The sequence below is a fragment of the Lithobates pipiens genome, unplaced genomic scaffold (genome assembly GCF_037356315.1).
Source record: "Lithobates pipiens isolate NorthernLeopardFrog02 unplaced genomic scaffold, aLitPip1_a1.2 Scaffold_25, whole genome shotgun sequence".
NCBI classification, from domain to species: Eukaryota; Metazoa; Chordata; class Amphibia; order Anura; family Ranidae; genus Lithobates; species Lithobates pipiens.
The window spans coordinates 11,122,669-11,140,539 of NW_027507787.1; the positions used below are offsets into that span (position 1 = coordinate 11,122,669).

The window sequence follows — 17,871 nt, forward strand, 5'->3', positions numbered from 1 at the left end:
AAGATGGATGCGGCGGACTACAGGGGACAGCGGCGACTTCGCTGGCTCCTGTGTCAGGTAAGTGACACATAATGGGCTACTATGCGATGCATAGTAGTCCATTATGCTTTGCCTTTGCAGGGAATGAAAGAGGAAGTAAACTCATCAGGGTTTACTTCCTCTTTAAAGCTAAGAACTAGTGGTTCTGTTTGATGGTGCACACTCAAGCATAAAATAAGGAGAGGGCCTAATAAATGCTGAGGAACCCCATTCTGTGGAGAATGGAAAGCAGCACATCATTATACCGTATATACTCGAGTATAAGCCGAGATTTTCAGCCTCTTTTTTGAGGCTGAAAGTGCCCCCTCGGCTTATACTCGAGTCGCCGCTGTCTGACTGCTCGATCAGCGTATCGAGCAGACAGACGGCGGACATTAATTTTCAAAAGCCGCGCCTCCTTCTCCGCCTCCGCCTGTGATAGGCGGAACACTGAATTTCCCAGCAGTCAGTGTTCCGCCTATCACGGACATCCGCTCATTCTCATACTACGGACGAGTATGAGAGGATGTCTGTGATAGGCGGAACACAGGCTGCTGGGAAATTGAGTGTTCCGCCTATCACAGGCGGAGGCGGAATTTTGAATTGTAGAATGGCCGCCGAGAAGAGCGGCGATCCATCGGCACGGGACGGAGGAGGCACGGCACGGCACGGGACGGAGGAGACACGGGACGGAGGAGGCACGGCACGGGGGAGGCACGGGACGGAGGAGGCACGGCACGGGACGGAGGAGGCTCGGGACGACGGCGGCTCGGGACGGAGGCTTGGGACACAGGTAGGCTGGACACACACACAAGGCTGCACGGACACACACACACACACACACACACACACACACACACACACACACACACACACACACACACACACACACACACAGGGATGGATGGATGGATGGATGGATACACACACACACACACACACACACAGGGATGGATGGATGGATGGATGGATACACACACACACACACACACACACACACAGGGATGGATGGATGGATGGATGGATGGATGGATACACACACACACACACACATAGGGATGGATGGATGGATGGATGGATACACACACACACACACACACACACACAGGGATGGATGGATGGATGGATACACACACAGGGATGGATGGATGGATGGACACACACACAGGGATGGATGGACGGACACACACACAGGGATGGACGGACACACAGGGATGGACAGCCATGTCTCACCCTCGGCTTATACACGAGTCAATAAGTTTTCCAGTTTTTTGGGGGTAAATTGGGGGCCTCGGCTTATACTCGGGTCGGCCTATACTCGAGTATATACGGTAAATGTGAACAGCATCATGCAGCTGAACGTGTCTGCTGAGCCACCAATGTCAGAGGATTAAAGCGAAGAAATAGTGGTCCTGTTTGTTGGTGCACGCTCGAGCATAAACTATGAAGAGGGCCTATTTAAATGCTGAGGAACACCAATATGCGAATAAAGGAAAACAGCACATCATTATAATTGTGAACAGCATCAGCCAGCTGAACGTGTCGGCTGAACCATCAATGTCAGAGGCTTAAAGCTGAGAACTAGTGGTCCCGTTTGTTGGTGCACGCTAGAGGATAAAATAAGATGACGGCCTATTTAAATGCTGGAGGAACCCCATTCTGCGGAGGATGGAAAGCAGCGCATTATAATTGTGAATAGCATCAGCCAACTGAACCTGAACCTGTGAGTCACCAATGTGAGAGGCTTAAAGTTGAGAACTAGTGGTCCCGTTTGTTGTTGTACGCTCAAACATAAAATAAGGAGAGGGCCTATTTAAATGCAAAAGAACCCCATTCTGCGGAGAATGGATGGAAGCACATCATTATAATTGTGAACAGCATCAGCTAGCTGAACGTGTTGGCTGAGCCATCAATCTCAGAGGCTTAAAGCGGAGAAATAGTGGTCCCGTTGGATGGTGCATGCTCAAGCATAAAATAAGATGACGGCCTGTTTAAATGCTGAGGTACCCCATTCTGCGGAGGATGGAAAGCAGTACATCATTATAATTGTGAACAGCATCAGCCAGTTGAGAACTAGTGGTCAAGTTTGATGGTGCGCGCTCGAGCATAATATAAGAAAAGGGACTATTTAATTGCTGAGGAACCCCATTCTGTGAAGGATGGATAGCAGCACATCATTATAATTGTGAACAGCATCAGCCAGCTGAATGTGTCTGCTGAGCTACCAATGTTAGAGGCTTAAAGTTGAGAACTAGTGGTCACATTTGCTGGTGCGCGCTCGGGCATAAAATAAGATAACGGCCTATTTAAATGCTGAGGAACCCCATTCTGCAGAGGATGGAAAGCAGCGCATCATTATAATTGTGCATAGCATCAGCCAGTTGAACGTGTCGGCTGAGCCACCAATGATAGAGGCTTAAAGATGAGAACTAGTTGTCCCGTTTCATGGTGCACGCTCAAGCATAAAATAAGATGACGGCCTATTTAAATACATAGGAACCCCATTCTGCGAAGAATAGAAAGCAGCACATCATCATAATTGTGAACAGCATCAGCCAGCTGAACGTATCGGCTGAGCCACCAATGTCAGAGGCTTAAAGCTCAGATCTTGTGGTCCCATTTGTTGGTGCACGCTCGAGTATAAAATAAGAAAAGGGAGGACTATACTTTCAGGGATCATTTCTGTAGGATGCAAAGGGAGAAATGTGCTCAAAAGTGTCCATACTCATCTTCCACGATGATGAATTTTAGGGTTCTTGTCTCATTAGGACTCCTGTTGGCAGTGCTGCTCTCTGCAGATGCTGCCACCGTTTGATGACTTGGTCATCTTTCCAGATGGGAAGATGATAGGCAGGAACTCATTCAGAGTGGTTGTTTGAACGCCACCAATGTGAGAGGCTTAAGGTTGAGAACTAGTGGTCCGTTTGATGGTGCACACTCAAGCATAAAATAAGAAAATTGACTATTTAAATGCTGAGGAACCCCATTCTGCGGAGAATGGATAGCAGCACATTATCATAATTGTACGCAGCATCAGCAAGCTGAACGTGTCGGCTGAGCCATCAATCTCAGAAGCTTAAAGCTGAGATCTAGTGGTCCCATTTGTTGGCGCAGGCTCAAGCATAAAATAAGAAAAGGGCCTATTTAAATGCTGAGGAACCCAATTCTGCGGAGAATGGATAGCAGCACATTATCATAAGTGTGAACAGCATCAGCCAACTGAAGGTGTCGGCTGAGCCATCAATGTCAGAGGCTTAAAGCTGAGAACTAGTGGTCCCGTTTGATGGTGCACGCTCGAGCATGAAGTAAGAAAAGGGACTATTGCATTGCTGAGGAACCTCATTTTGCAGAGAATGGAAAGCAGCACATCATTATAATTGTGAACAGCATCAGCCAACTGAACGTGTCGGCTGAGACACCAATGTGAGAGGCTTAAAGTTGAGAACTAGTGGTCCTGTTTGTTGTACGCTCAAACATAAAATAAGGAGAGGGCCTATTTAAATGCAGATGAACCCCATTCTGCGGAGAATGGATAGAAGCACATCATTATAATTGTGCACACCTCAGCCAGCTGAACGTGTCGGCTGAGCCATCAATGTCAGAGGCTTAATGCGGAGAAATAGTGTCCCGTTTGATGGTGCACACTAGATGATAAAATACGATGATGGCCTATTTAAATGCTGAGGAACCCCATGCTCTGCAGAGGATGGAAAGCAGCACATAATTATAATTGTGAACTTCATCAACCAGCTGAACGCGTCGGCTGAGCCATCAATGTCAGAGGCTTAAAGTTAAGAACTAGTGGTCCTGTTTGATGGTGCACGCTCGAGCATGAAATAGGAAGTGGGCCTATTTAAATGCTGAGGAACCCCATTCTGCAGAGAATAGAAAGCAGCACATCATTATAATTGTGAACAGCATCAGGCAGTTGAACGTTTTGCCTGAGCCATCAATATCAGAGGCTTAAGGCTTAGAACCAGTGGTCCCGTTTGTTGGTGCACGCTCGAGCATAAAATAGGAAGAGGGCCTATTTAATTGCTGAGGAACCCCATTCTGCAGAGAATGGAAAGCAGCACATCATTATAATTGTGAACAGCATCAGCCAGCTGAACGTGTCGGCTGAGCCACCAATGTGAGAGGCTTAAGGTTGAGAACTAGTGATCCTGTTTGTTGGTGCACACTCGAGTATAAAATAAGGAGAGGGCCTATTTAATTGCTGAAGAACCCCATTCTGCGGAGAATGGAAAGCAGCGCATCATAATTGTGCATAGCATCAGCCAGATGAACGTTTCGTCTGAGCCATCAATGACAGAGGCTTAAAGCGGTTCTTCACCCTAAAGGGGAAGTTCCGCTAGTATTATCCCTCCCCCCCTCCGGTGCCACAATCGGCACCTTTCGGGGGGGAGGGGGGTGCAGTTACCTGGATAATCCAGGTAACTGCACCCACTTCCGGCCAGACCGCTGCATGGCTCCGCCCACCGCCGCATGGCTCCGCCCCCCCCGTTGTGTTCTGGGAAACACACAGTTCCCAGAGACACAGCGGGGAACCAGCGCAGCGCGACTCGCGCATGCGCAGTAGGGAACCGGGCAGTGAAGCCCTCTTGCTTCACTTCCCGATTCCCTGACAGAGGATGGCGGCGGTGGCTGCAGCGAGACGAGCGTTTGCTCGTCATCTGCCGCCGACATCGCTGGAACCTGGGACAGGTAAGTGTGATATTATTAAAAGTCAGCAGCTGCAATATTAGTAGCTGCTGGCTTTTAATATTTTTTTTTTTTGTGCAGCTCCTCTTTAAATCTGAGAACTAGTGGTTCTGTTTGATGGTGCACGCGCGAGCATGAAGTAAGAAAAGGGACTATTGCATTGCTGAGGAACCCCATTTTGCAGAGAATGGAAAGCAGCACATCATTATAATTGTGAACAGCATCAGCAAACTGAACGCGTCGGCTGAGCACCAATGTGAGAGGCTTAAAGTTGAGAACTAGTGGTCCCGTTTGTTGTACGCTCAAACATAAAATAAGGAGAGGGCCTATTTAAATGCAAAAGAACCCCATTCTGCGTGGAATGGATGGAAGCACATCATTATAATTGTGAACAGCATCAGCCAGCTGAACGTGTCGGCTGAGCCATCAATGTCAGATGCTTAAAGCAGAGAAATAGTGGTCCCGTTGGATGGTGCACGCTCAAGCATAAAATAAGATGACGGCCTATTTAAATGCTGAGGTACCCCATTCTGCGGAGGATGGAAAGCAGTACATCATTATAATTGTACGTAGCATCAGCAAGCTGAACGTGTCGGCTGAGCCATCAATCTCAGAAGCTTAAAGCTGAGATCTAGTGGTCCCATTTGTTGGCGCAGGCTCAAGCATAAAATAAGAAAAGGGCCTATTTAAATGCTGAGGAACCCAATTCTGCGGAGAATGGATAGCAGCACATTGTAACTGTGCATGGCATCAAACAGCTGAATGTGTCGGGTGAGCCATCAAAACAGCATCAGTCGGTTGAGAACTAGTGGTCAAGTTTGATGGTGCACGCTCGAGCATAATATAAGAAAAGGGACTATTTAATTGCTGAGGAACCCCATTCTGCGAAGGATGGATAGCAGCACATCATTATAATTGTGAACAGCATCAGCCAGCTGAACGTATCGGCTGAGCCACCAATGTCAGAGGCTTAAAGCTCAGATCTTGTGGTCCCATTTGTTGGTGCACACTCGAGTATAAAATAAGAAAAGGGAGGACTATACTTTCAGGGATCATTTCTGTAGGATGCAAAGGGAGAAATGTGCTCGAAAGTGTCCATACTCATCTTCCACGATGATGAATTTTAGGGTTCTTGTCTCATTAGGACTCCTGTTGGCAGTGCTGTTCTCTGCAGATGCTGCCACCGTTTGATGACTTGGTCATCTTTTCAGATGGGAAGATGGTAGGCAGGAACTCATTCAGAGTGGTTGTTTGAACGCCACCAATGTGAGAGGCTTAAGGTTGAGAACTGGACCGGATGTGTGTGGGGCGTGGTGTGAGGGGGAGGATGTGGCTAGGTTGAGGTGAGTGAGACACCGCTGCGCTGTCTCCTCCTCGTCCTGTCTCCGAGTGCCACACGCTGGAGGACCCGACGAACAGCCAAGGGAGGAGCGAGGCCTGAAGTTCAGGAGGACGGAAGCGCCGGCATATGTCGAAGCTGGCCGAAAGCGGCCGAAGATTCCTAGATGCAAGTCGAGCCCAGCCGAGGATTTCCCGGGCATCGCAGGAGCGAAGGCGCGGTCACATGCGCCGGCCGCTAACCGCCGAAGATACAGGCTGAACGAGATCAGCCTAGGCAGCACTCAGACGCCGGCACTTCCCAGCCATAACCAATGGTATCCGTGAGTACCCCCAGTGGGGGAAAATAGTTGAGGAATAGCCCCTCCTGAGGAGAGGAGACAAGTCTAGCGCACTGACTGATTGTTTAAAAAGACTGTGATAGCTGTTCCTTTCGTTTTCCATCTGGCATATAGGAGTTAAGACAGCAGAATGTAATCTACACTCTTCATGCTTTTTATGTTATGCTATGTACCTCCCGCTGATGGGATATATATGCCCATATTGCCATCTATTGAACTGCTACTAGATATGTTATCATTGAGGATGACAAGAACCTTTTTTATTTTATTTTTTCAAACCTCCTGAATGATACTCCATTGACATATAACTGTATAATGGCATGTTCACATTCATTTAAATGACTTCCGGACGCAGCAAATGGTGGATACAGCCAGAAACGCTTTAAATAAATACAGGGGGAAAAAGGGGGCGGGGAAAAGGGGGCGGGGAGGCGGGGGTAGGGAAAGGTACGGTAAGGGAAAGATAGGGGGGCAATAGGGAAGGATAGGGAGAAAGGAAAGGAAGAGATATTAGGTTATTTCTTGGGGGTGGGATCGATTTATTTATTTATTTATTTTTGTTTGTTTTCTCTCCTGTGCGTAGTATGGATCTGGGGGTCTGTCTGAGAGGTCTTGGCATTGGGTCTCCATTTTCCCTGCTTTATTTTGGGGCAACGGCCTCTATAAGTTAAAATGTCTAGGCGACGCGGGGAGGAACAGTCGCAGCATGAGGGGGCGGGGACACAACATCTCCGCTCCTCCAAAGAAAAAGAAAAAAGTAATCAGGCAGCAATATCAGCCGCGGCAAAATTAGAACGGTTTGTGCATACTCCAGTGCACACCCCAGACCAAACACCAACAAAAGGAGCACAGACGGCACAAGCCAAATCTCATACCGGGGGTCCTGCCGATAGAAAAAGCCATGGCCAAGCGGCCTCTCTAACCATGCTAGTCCCTGAGGGCAAGAGTAAAAAGAGCATGGTGGGTACCCAAGGAGATTTGGAGTCTGATAGGTCTGGCAGGCCGCAAGAGGAGGAGGCCCCAACATTGAAGGATGTATTACATGCGGTAAACGCATGTCAACAGTCCCTGGGAAACCTGGCAGCCCAGCTAACAGGAATGAAGGAGGATATATTGTTAGTGCGACAAGACATCCAGAAAGTAGTTGAAAGAACAGCGGAGCTGGAATTAAGAATAAGTCAGCTGGAGGACGATTTAAACCCAATACAGCATACGGTTAAGAACATGCAAAAGAACTTGGACAGCTATGCTACTAAAATGGATGAGCTAGAAAATAGATCCCGCCGGGTTAACATCAGGTTGCTGGGGCTACCCGAGAAAAGCGAAGGCCCTGACGCTATAAAATTCTTGGAGTCCTGGTTACTAGACAAGTTCGGTAAGCGGTTTTGATAAATTCTTGGTTGGATACCGAAGTTAAGAATTGGTAGGATGGGGGGGGGGGGGGGGGGGATCACCGCGGTGGTGTCTGTGAGATAGGGTGTGAGGTGGGTTATGGATGGTTCGGTCACGTTAAACTCCCGTAGGGAGCACCTTGTTAGGTGGGGGGAAGGAAGGGAGGGCTTGGTATTAAACAGACGGGAAGGAGGGTTGGGGGGGGGAGGGTTTGGTGGGGTTGGGGTGGGAGGGGTGGGGGGGGGGAGGAGGATTCGGTGGGGTTGGGGTGGGTGGGGGGGTAAAATTGTCTGAAAAAAGTAAACACGTGAAAGGAAAATTTGAAGATAGCACGATAAATACACAAGAGAGTAAATATGTGAAGGGAAAACATGAAAATGATAGGATAAATGCACAAGAGAGAAAGAATACTAACACAAAGCACTATCACAAGATATTTTATCTTAGGGTTAAATTTAATTGTAAGTTACTAATGAACAAAGTTGGGAAATACCAACGGATTATGATATTTGGGTGGGTGCACTTATTGAAGATAGGTATCTCAGTAGACTTTATATTTTATAAGCATTACGTAGTTGTTCATTGTTTAGCTGTGTGGCGTTCTCCGCTCGTTAGTTTGTCTTCTTTTTTAACCGATGGCACAATTGATACAGGGTAAATCCATTAATATCGGGTCTTGGAATGTGAGGGGCTTGGGCACCCCGGTAAAAAAAGCGATAGTTTTTGCTATGTTGGAGAGATTTGATGTTGGACTGGCTTGTTTGCAGGAGACCCACCTAACCAATATGTCTAAATCACTGTTAAATAACAGGAAATATCAACAACAATATCACTCAGTATACTCCTCCTATTCAAGGGGGGTAAGTGTGATAATAAAGGAGGGGGTGAACTTCTCCTGCAACCAGGTCAGCATAGATGAGTTGGGTCGATATGTTTTCCTGTATGGTAAACTTGAGGGCAGCCATTGTATTCTGGCAAATATATATATACCCCCACCGTTTAAAATGGAAGTTATGTACAAACTGATGGAATTTATTGGGGATAAAGAAGACATCCCGATTATAGCGATGGGAGACTTCAATGAAGTCCTGGATGTAAATTATGATAGGTTCCCCCCTAAGGTGCGGCCCGGGGACTTAGGTGAAACCAGGCTGAGCTGCTTCCTGAATGAAATAGGTTTAAAGGACCTTTGGAGAGAGAGGCATCCGAGAGTTAAACAATACTCTTGCTCGTCAGGATCTCATGGTACCCTTTCTAGGATAGATATGGTTATAGGAAATGTGGAAATGGCACAAAACATAAGGGAGATAGAATATATGCCTAGAGGGATCTCAGACCACTCCTTGGTGAGGGTCGTGCTTAATACGGGGGTCAAAAAAATTCAAGGGTGTTGGAAGATTAGTCCTTTTTGGCTGGAACTCATGAAGGACGAAGCGGAGGTTAAACTAAGATTAAGAGAGTTTATAAGCTTTAATGCGGGCACGGCGCCAATGAGTGTGATCTGGGATACCCTAAAGGCGTTTATTAGGGGTACTTTGATCCAACAGGTAGCAAGAATGAAGAGAAAATCCAGGCTATGGGAGGAGAGTATTAGGAAGGAACTCTTAGAAGCAGAGAGTGCCTATGTCATGGACCCAACCCCAGAAAAATCAAAAAATTTGGTTAAATAAACAACAAGGTTATAAAATAGCGATTATAAAAAAAGAAGAGAGTAAACGAATATTTGTGAAACAGCGCTATTTTGGAGAAGGGGAGGGGGTGGGAAGATTGCTCGCACAGTTGGTTAAGACAAACTCTCCCCCCTCAGTCATTTCAAGTATTAGAAACTCAAACGGGGTGACATCATGTAAGAGTGAGGAGATAGTAGAAATTTTTGGAAATTACTACAGGGAGCTGTACCAGTCACAAGGTTCAGGGGAGGAAGGTGTAATGGATAGCTTCCTGGAAAATCTAGAAATGGTGACTCTTACTCGGGAGGAACGGGAAACCTTAGATGCCCCGATAACCATTAATGAGCTACAACAGGCAGTGGCTGGGATGCCAAATCAGAAGGCCCCCGGCCCGGATGGGCTCCCGGTAGAAATATATAAATATTATGGAGAACTCCTACTCCCTGAGTTGCATAAGACATTAATAGACTCAGCGGAAGGGAGACATTTACCTGCATCAATGACAGAGGCAACGATTATAGTGATCCCCAAAGCGGATAAGGACCCGCTGGAAGTAGCCTCGTACAGGCCAATATCGCTATTGAATGCGGATGAAAAAATCTTAGCTAAAGTACTTTCAAATAGGTTGAATCAATTCATGACAAAGTTAGTACACCCAGATCAAACGGGGTTTATTATGGGAAGATCCACTAGTATGAACATCAGAAGAACCTTCCTAAATATGCAGATCCCAGTAGAGAATGTGGGGGCGAGGGCCATAATGTCTTTGGATGTAACAAAAGCTTTTGACAGCCTAGAGTGGAATTTTCTGTGGCGGGTGTTGGAGAAAGTAGGACTGGGCCCCGCCTTTATTGGCTGGATTAAAAAGACCCCACCAACAAGATGGATGCGGCGGACTACAGGGGACAGCGGTGACTTCGCTGGCTCCTGTGTCAGGTAAGTGACACATAATGGGCTACTATGCGATGCATAGTAGTCCATTATGCTTTGCCTTTGCAGGGAATGAAAGAGGAAGTAAACTCATCAGGGTTTACTTCCTCTTTAAAGCTGAGAACTAGTGGTTCTGTTTGATGGTGCACACTCAAGCATAAAATAAGGAGAGGGCCTATTTAAATGCTGAGGAACCCCATTCTGTGGAGAATGGAAAGCAGCACATCATTATAAATGTGAGCAGCATCATGCAGCTGAACGTGTCTGCTGAGCCACCAATGTCAGAGGATTAAAGCGAAGAAATAGTGGTCCCGTTTGTTGGTGCACGCACGAGCATAAACTATGAAGAGGGCCTATTTAAATGCTGAGGAAACCCAATATGCGAATAAAGGAAAACAGCACATCATTATAATTGTGAACAGCATCAGCCAGCTGAATGTGTCGGCTGAACCATCAATGTCAGAGGCTTAAAGCTGAGAACTAGTGGTCCCGTTTGTTGGTGCACGCTAGAGGATAAAATAAGATGACGGCCTATTTAAATGCTGGAGGAACCCCATTCTGCGGAGGATGGAAAGCAGCGCATTATAATTGTGAATAGCATCAGCCAACTGAACCTGTCTGCTGAGTCACCAATGTGAGAGGCTTAAAGTTGAGAACTAGTGGTCCCGTTTGTTGTTGTACGCTCAAACATAAAATAAGGAGAGGGCCTATTTAAATGCAAAAGAACCCCATTCTGCGGAGAATGGATGGAAGCACATCATTATAATTGTGAACAGCATCAGCTAGCTGAACGTGTTGGCTGAGCCATCAATCTCAGAGGCTTAAAGCGGAGAAATAGTGGTCCCGTTGGATGGTGCATGCTCAAGCATAAAATAAGATGACAGCCTGTTTAAATGCTGAGGTACCCCATTCTGCGGAGGATGGAAAGCAGTACATCATTATAATTGTGAACAGCATCAGCCAGTTGAGAACTAGTGGTCAAGTTTGATGGTGCGCGCTCGAGCATAATATAAGAAAAGGGACTATTTAATTGCTGATGAACCCCATTCTGTGAAGGATGGATAGCAGCACATCATTATAATTGTGAACAGCATCAGCCAGCTGAATGTGTCTGCTGAGCTACCAATGTTAGAGGCTTAAAGTTGAGAACTAGTGGTCACATTTGCTGGTGCGCGCTCGAGCATAAAATAAGATAACGGCCTATTTAAATGCTGAGGAACCCTATTCTGCGGAGGATGGAAAGCAGCGCATCATTATAATTGTGAACACCATCAGCCAGCTGAATGTATCAGCTGAGCCATCAATGTCAGAGGCTTAAAGCTCAGATCTAGTGGTCCCATTTGTTGGTGCACGCTCGAGTATAAAATAAGAAAAGGGAGGACGATACTTTCAGGGATCATTTCTGTAGGATGCAAAGGGAGAAATGTGCTCGAAAGTGTCCATACTCATCTTCCACGATGATGAATTTTAGGGTTCTTGTCTCATTAGGACTCCTGTTGGCAGTGCTGCTCTCTGCAGATGCTGCCACCGTTTGATGACTTGGTCATCTTTCCAGATGGGAAGATAGTAGGCAGGAACTCATTCAGAGTGGTTGTTTGAATGCCACCAATGTGAGAGGCTTAAGGTTGAGAACTAGTGGTCCCGTTTGTTGGTGCACACTCGAGTATAAAATAAGGAGAGGGCCTATTTAATTGCTGAGGAACCCCATTCTGCAGAGAATGGAAAGCAGCACATTATCATAATTGTGCACAGCATCAGCCAGTTGAACATTTCGGCTGAGCCATCAGTGACAGAGGCTTAAATCTGAGAACTAGTTGTCCCGTTTTATGGTGCATGCTTGAGCATAAAATAGGAAGAGGACCTATTAAAATGCTGAGGAACCCCATTCTGCGGAGAATGGAAAGCAGCACATCATTATAATTGTACGCAGCATCAGCCAGCTGAACGTGTCGGCTGAGCCATCAATCTCAGAAGCTTAAAAATTAGATCTAGTGGTCCCATTTGTTGGTGCAGGCTCGAGCATAAAATAAGAAAAGGGCCTATTTAAATGCTGAGGAACCCAATTCTGCGGAGAATGGATAGCAGCACATCATTATAACTGTGCATGGCATCACCCAGCTGAATGTGTCGGGTGAGCCATCAATGACAGAGGCTTAAATCTGAAAACTAATGGTTCTGTTTGATGGTGCACGCTCGAGCATAAAATAAGAAAAGTGACTATTTAATTGCTGAGGAACCCTATTCTGTGGAGCATGGACAGCAGCACATTATCATAATTGGGAACAGCATCAGCCAGCTGAAGGTGTCGGCTGAGCCATCAATGTCAGAGGCTTAAAGCTGAGAACTAGTGGTCTCGTTTGATGGCGCACGCTCGAGCATGAAGTAAGAAAAAGGACTATTGCATTGCTGAGGAACCCCATTTTGCAGAGAATGGAAAGCAGCACATCATTATAATTGTGAACAGCATCAGCCAACTGAACCTGTCGGCTGAGCCATCAATGTGAGAGGCTTAAAGTTGAGAACTAGTGGTCCCGTTTGTTGTACGCTCAAACATAAAATAAGGAGAGGGCCTAGTTAAATGCAGAAGAACCCCATTCTGCGGAGAATGGATAGAAGCACATCATTATAATTGTGCACACCTCAGCCAGCTGAACGTGTCAGCTGAGCCATCAATGTCAGAGGCTTAATGCGGAGAAATAGTGTCCCGTTTGATGGTGCACACTAGATGATAAAATACGATGACGGCCTATTTAAATGCTGAGGAACCCCATGCTCTGCAGAGGATGGAAAGCAGCACATCATTATAATTGTGAACAGCATCAGGCAGTTGAACGTTTTGACTGAGCCATCAATATCAGAGGCTTAAGGCTTAGAACCAGTGGTCCCGTTTGTTGGTGCACGCTCGAGCATAAAATAGGAAGAGGGCCTATTTAAATGCTGAGGAACCCCATTCTGTGGAGAATGGAAAGCAGCACATCATTATAAATGTGAACAGCATCATGCAGCTGAACGTGTCTGCTGAGCCACCAATGTCAGAGGATTAAAGCGAAGAAATAGTGGTCCTGTTTGTTGGTGCACGCTCGAGCATAAACTATGAAGAGGGCCTATTTAAATGCTGAGGAACCCCAATATGTGAACAAATGAAAACAGCACATCATTATAATTGTGAACAGCATCAGCCAGCTGAACGTGTCGGCTGAGCCATCAATGTCAGAGGCTTAAAGCTGAGAACTAGTGGTCCCGTTTGTTGGTGCACGCTAGAGGATAAAATAAGATGACGGCCTATTTAAATGCTGGAGGAACCCCATTCTGCGGAGGATGGAAAGCAGCGCATCATAATTGTGCATAGCATCAGCCAGTTGAACGTTTCGTCTGAGCCATCAATGACAGAGGCTTAAATCTGAGAACTAGTGGTTCTGTTTGATGGTGCACGCGCGAGCATGAAGTAAGAAAAGGGACTATTGCATTGCTGAGGAACCCCATTTTGCAGAGAATGGAAAGCAGCACATCATTATAATTGTGAACAGCATCAGCAAACTGAACGCGTCGGCTGAGCCATCAATCTCAGAGGCTTAAAGCAGAGAAATAGTGGTCCCGTTGGATGGTGCACGCTCAAGCATAAAATAAGATGACGGCCTATTTAAATGCTGAGGTACCCCATTCTGCGGAGGATGGAAAGCAGTACATCATTATAATTGTGAACAGCATCAGTCGGTTGAGAACTAGTGGTCAAGTTTGATGGTGCACGCTCGAGCATAATATAAGAAAAGGGACTATTTAATTGCTGAGGAACCCCATTCTGCGAAGGATGGATAGCAGCACATCATTATAATTGTGAACAGCATCAGCCAGCTGAACGTATCGGCTGAGCCACCAATGTCAGAGGCTTAAAGCTCAGATCTTGTGGTCCCATTTGTTGGTGCACGCTCGAGTATAAAATAAGAAAAGGGAGGACTATACTTTCAGGGATCATTTCTGTAGGATGCAAAGGGAGAAATGTGCTCGAAAGTGTCCATACTCATCTTCCACGATGATGAATTTTAGGGTTCTTGTCTCATTAGGACTCCTGTTGGCAGTGCTGCTCTCTGCAGATGCTGCCACCATTTGATGACTTGGTCATCTTTCCAGATGGGAAGATGGTAGGCAGGAACTCATTCAGAGTGGTTGTTTGAACGCCACCAATGTGAGAGGCTTAAGGTTGAGAACTGGACCGGATGTGTGTGGGGCGTGGTGTGAGGGGGAGGATGTGGCTAGGTTGAGGTGAGTGAGACACCGCTGCGCTGTCTCCTCCTCGTCCTGTCTCCGAGTGCCACACGCTGGAGGACCCGACGAACAGCCAAGAGAGGAGCGTGGCCTGAAGTTCAGGAGGACGGAAGCGCCGGCATATGTCGAAGCTGGCCGAAAGCGGCCGAAGATTCCTAGATGCAAGTCGAGCCCGGCCGAGGATTTCCCGGGCATCGCAGGAGCGAAGGCGCGGTCACATGAGCCGGCCGCTAACGGCCGAAGATACAGGCTGAACGAGATCAGCCTAGGCAGCACTCAGACGCCGGCACTTCCCAGCCATAACCAATGGTATCCGTGAGTACCCCCAGTGGGGGAAAATAGTTGAGGAATAGCCCCTCCTGAGGCGAGGAGACAAGTCTAGCGCACTGACTGTGATTGTTTAAAAAGACTGTGATAGCTGTTCCTTTCGTTTTCCATCTGGCATATAGGAGTTAAGACAGCAGGATGTAATCTACACTCTTCATGCTTTTTATGTTATGCTATGTACCTCCCGCTGATGGGATATATATGCCCATATTGCCATCTATTGAACTGCTACTAGATATTGTGAGGGGGTTCGCTCGGTAGCGGGTGTGTGTGACCCCCTGGATGGGTTCACAACACAAAGTCAGGCACAGCAGACAGCGGTGTAGGTGCAAAAAACAAAAGGTCCGGTTTATTTAGGCTACATGCAGTGATACATATAACAGCCAAACAAAATAAAACAAGAAAATAAATCCTGGTCAGCTTGACCTCTAACTACACACGTAGACTCCCTGTCTAACAACTGGGTGCAGCCTTGTGCTGCCCCAGTCCCGGTCTCTATTGTAGGGGTTTGCCACACAGGCGTTAACTCACCGCACAGAACAGATCTCAGACTCCCCAGTCTATACACACAAAACTGGTTCCAGGATGGAGCATCTCCCTATGCATGCTGGGGTTTTTTGTAGAGGTCTTAATGAGCCCACTTACTTCAGCTGGGCTCATTAACTCTTCCCCTCTAATTGTAAAAGTCTGCATAAAGCCTGAATCTAGGACACACATATTTCCCATCCTGAATACAACCAGGTGATTTTACCTGCGTGCTGCCACAATATGTTATCATTGAGGATGACAAGAACCTTTTTTTTTTTTTTATTTTTTTTTTTTTTTCAAACCTCCTGAATGATACTCCATTGACATATAACTGTATAATGGCATGTTCACATTCATTTAAATGACTTCCGGACGCAGCAAATGGTGGATACAGCCAGAAACGCTTTAAATAAATACAGGGGGAAAAAGGGGGCGGGGAGGCGGGGGTAGGGAAGGGTACGGTAAGGGAAAGATAGGGGGGCAATAGGGAAGGATAGGGAGAAAGGAAAGGAAGAGAGATTAGGTTATTTCTTGGGGGTGGGCTTCAGCAGGTAGTGGCCTGTGGGATCGATTTTTTTTTTTTTTTTTTTTGTTTTCTCTCCTGTGCGTAGTACGGATCTGGGGGTCTGTCTGAGAGGTCTTGGCATTGGGTCTCCATTTTCCCTGCTTTATTTTGGGGCAACGGCCTCTATAAGTTAAAATGTCTAGGCGACGCGGGGAGGAACAGTCGCAGCATGAGGGGGCGGGGACACAACATCTCCGCTCCTCCAAAGAAAAAGAAAAAAGTAATCAGGCAGCAATATCAGCCGCGGCAAAATTAGAACGGTTTGTGCATACTCCAGTGCACACCCCAGACCAAACACCAACAAAAGGAGCACAGACGGCACAAACCAAATCTCATACCGGGGGTCCTGCCGATAGAAAAAGCCATGGCCAAGCGGCCTCTCTAACCATGCTAGTCCCTGAGGGCAAGAGTAAAAAGAGCATGGTGGGTACCCAAGGAGATTTGGAGTCTGATAGGTCTGGCAGGCCGCAAGAGGAGGAGGCCCCAACATTGAAGGATGTATTACATGCGGTAAACGCATGTCAACAGTCCCTGGGAAACCTGGCAGCCCAGCTAACAGGAATGAAGGAGGATATACTGTTAGTGCGACAAGACATCCAGAAAGTAGTTGAAAGAACAGCGGAGCTGGAATTAAGAATAAGTCAGCTGGAGGACGATTTAAACCCAATACAGCATACGGTTAAGAACATGCAAAAGAACTTGGACAGCTATGCTACTAAAATGGATGAGCTAGAAAATAGATCCCGCCGGGTTAACATCAGGTTGCTGGGGCTACCCGAGAAAAGCGAAGGCCCTGACGCTATAAAATTCTTGGAGTCCTGGTTACTAGACAAGTTCGGAAAGGAAGGTTTTTCACCTTTCTTTTCGATAGAACGAGCCCATCGGTATCCCTTTAGAATACCACCGCCTGGGGGGCGTCCCAGACCCCTGCTGCTGAAGTTTTTTAACTACAAGGATAAGGTGACATTAATGCGTAAGGCAAGGGAGATGGGGGACATTTCCTTTAATGGCTCAAGGATTTCACTTTACCCAGACTACTCCCCCGACTTGCAGAGACGCAGAGCGGAATTTCGGACAATTAAAGCCACCTTACAGTCATATAATGTAACATATGCTCTTTTATACCCAGCAAGACTGCGAGTGGCAACCCCGGTTGGGGTACAGATCTTTGACTCTGCAGATGGAGCATCGCAATGGCTGGAGGATAATAAGGAGTCTTTACGAAGTAGCCGAGGGGAAAGGGAGGGGAGATAGTGGGGGAGGGGGGGTGGTTGTAAGCGGTTTTGATAAATTCTTGGTTGGATACCGAAGTTAAGAATTGGTAGGATGGGGGGGGGGGGGGGGGGATCACCGCGGTGGTGTCTGTGAGATAGGGTGTGAGGTGGGTTATGGATGGTTCGGTCACGTTAAACTCCCGTAGGGAGCACCTTGTTAGGTGGGGGGAAGGAAGGGAGGGCTTGGTATTAAACAGACGGGAAGGAGGGTTGGGGGGGGAAGGGTTTGGTGGGGTTGGGGTGGGAGGGGTGGGGGGGGGAGGAGGGTTCAGAGGGGTTGGGGTGGGTGGGGGGGGTAAAATTGTCTGAATAAAGTAAACACGTGAAGGGAATATTTGAAGATAGCACGATAAATACACAAGAGAGTAAATATGTGAAGGGAAAACATGAAAATGATAGGATAAATGCACAAGAGAGAAAGAATACTAACACAAAGCACTATCACAAGATATTTTATCTTAGGGTTAAATTTAATTGTAAGTTACTAATGAACAAAGTTGGGAAATACCAACGGATTATGATAT

The 17,871-nt window shown here is 46.9% G+C and overlaps 4 non-coding genes across 4 annotated transcripts; all 4 read left to right on the forward strand.

Moving 5' to 3' along the window:
* The first annotated feature begins 2,675 nt into the window (after positions 1–2,675).
* On the forward strand, positions 2,676–2,890 carry LOC143932484 (small nucleolar RNA U3). The gene has a single exon (XR_013262917.1). It is a non-coding gene; the product is annotated as a small nucleolar RNA U3 (small nucleolar RNA).
* Positions 2,891–5,752: 2,862 nt separating this feature from the next.
* Positions 5,753–5,967, forward strand: LOC143932508 (small nucleolar RNA U3). Its single transcript, XR_013262938.1, has one exon. It is a non-coding gene; the product is annotated as a small nucleolar RNA U3 (small nucleolar RNA).
* A 5,800-nt stretch (positions 5,968–11,767) lies between these two features.
* LOC143932510 (small nucleolar RNA U3) lies at positions 11,768–11,982 on the forward strand. The gene has a single exon (XR_013262940.1). It is a non-coding gene; the product is annotated as a small nucleolar RNA U3 (small nucleolar RNA).
* Positions 11,983–14,340: 2,358 nt separating this feature from the next.
* On the forward strand, positions 14,341–14,555 carry LOC143932479 (small nucleolar RNA U3). Its single transcript, XR_013262913.1, has one exon. It is a non-coding gene; the product is annotated as a small nucleolar RNA U3 (small nucleolar RNA).
* The last annotated feature ends 3,316 nt before the right edge of the window (positions 14,556–17,871 follow it).